At 38.0% G+C, this 1,767-nt stretch overlaps 1 protein-coding gene across 3 annotated transcripts in view; it reads left to right on the top strand.

The window, feature by feature from the left end:
* The window catches only part of Cpeb1 (cytoplasmic polyadenylation element binding protein 1), a 93,252-nt gene that overhangs the window by 9,851 nt on the left and 81,634 nt on the right, over positions 1-1,767 (top strand). The window lies entirely within an intron of this gene.

Here is a 1,767-nt window from a genome sequence, read left to right as displayed (position 1 = left end):
AAGAGTAACTTATAAAGTCCTCTACTTCAAATTTGATACAAGAGCTACAAATGTCAAGCAAAGCATTCGGTCTCACTCTTTGTTGTTCTCTTAAGAGCCACCTCCCTAGTTAATCGTCTGTTTCTTTTGGGTATATAAATACTTTGAAGTATATAAGCCGTTCTTAAAACCATAGTATAGTGTAAAAACATGAAATAAAAAATACTAATAATAGAGAGGCTGAGATAGGAGAAGCAAGATTTCAAGACCCTTATGTTGAACACAGCAAGAAGTGTGATATTTTTAAAGAACAGATAACAAGAGATTTTAGTGAGAATATTAAAGTCTGAACAAGAAGATGACAATGATGATAATGGCAACAAATACCCATTGGTGGTCAGATATGCCCAAGACCATACTCGTGATGATCCACTAGCAGGATTTGTAGGGGTCAAATAGTAGTTGTACCAGTAGCTAAGGTTTATTACAGTCAAAAGATAACAGAGAATGGCTGAAGAGTGGTTAAGAGCATAATTTACTCTTCCAAAGGATCAGGTTCAATTCCCAGCACCCACATTTCAGCTCACAACTGTCTGCAGCTCCAGTTCCAGAGGATACAACACCTTTATACTGGCAAAAACATAAAATAAAAATAAATTATTTTTAAAAAGCAGAGGACAGCTGTAATACCTACTGTTTTAATTTTTTGCTATATGTCCATAAGTTGTGATTAACTACATCTGTTAACATGGAGACATTTCATACTGCTAGTATACTCCTGTAATTATAGCTACTTGAGAGATTGAGGTGGGCTAGTCTGGACACTTTAGACTCCTTCACAACAGTTTGTAAAAAGGATGGTTATGTAGCTTATTAGTAGAGCACTTCCTTTTCTTTATTGGATATTTTCTTTATTTGCATTTCAAATGTTCTCCCCTTTCCTGGTTTTCCCCCAGAAACCCCTTATCCTATCCCCTCTTCCCCTGCTTTCTATGACGGTGTTCCCCACCCTCCCACCCACTCCTGCCTCCTCATCCTGGCATTCCTCTACACTGGTGCATTGAGCCTTTACAAGATCAAGGGTCTCTCCTACCATTGATGCCCAACAAGGCCATCTGCTACATATATGGCTGGAGCCATGGGTTCCTCCATGTTTACTCTTTGGTTGGTTTACACCTCTAACCTGGAAGATCTGGGAGGTCTCGTTGGTTGATAATTGTTTTTCCTATGGTGTTGCAAACCCTTTCAGCTCCTTCAGTCCTTTTTCTAACTCCTCCATTGGGGACTCCGTGCTCAGTCCAATGTTTGGCTTTAAGGAGACAGCTGTATTAGGCTCCTGTCAGTAAGCACTTGGCATTCACAACAGTGTCTGGGTTTGATGACTTTGATATAATACAAAACAATACATGTCAACAGATTATAGGGAAGTAGATAAAATGTAGCCAGCTTCTATTAAGTTAACTTAAAAAATTGGGATAGGTCTGGAAAGATGGCTTAGTAGTTAAAACCATTTGTTGTTCTTGCAGAGAACTCAGGATTTGGTTCTCAGCTCCTACAAGGTGGCTAACAACTCTAACTCCAGTTCCAGGAGTACTTTACAATGTTAATTAAAAAAGAAAAAGAAAAATTTCCCCCAAATTGACATAGTTTAATTACTTCAGCAATGGTATAGGAAAGTTTTAATGAGAACACACTGATAGATAGGATATGTCTGCATCAAAGCTCTTTTTTTTATTAGATATTTTCTTTATTTACATGTAAATTTCTCCTTTCCCAGTTTCCCCTCCA

Source organism: Mastomys coucha, unplaced genomic scaffold (assembly GCF_008632895.1).
Source record: "Mastomys coucha isolate ucsf_1 unplaced genomic scaffold, UCSF_Mcou_1 pScaffold21, whole genome shotgun sequence".
Classification (NCBI taxonomy): Eukaryota; Metazoa; Chordata; class Mammalia; order Rodentia; family Muridae; genus Mastomys; species Mastomys coucha.
This window is presented reverse-complemented; position numbering and strand designations above follow the sequence as displayed.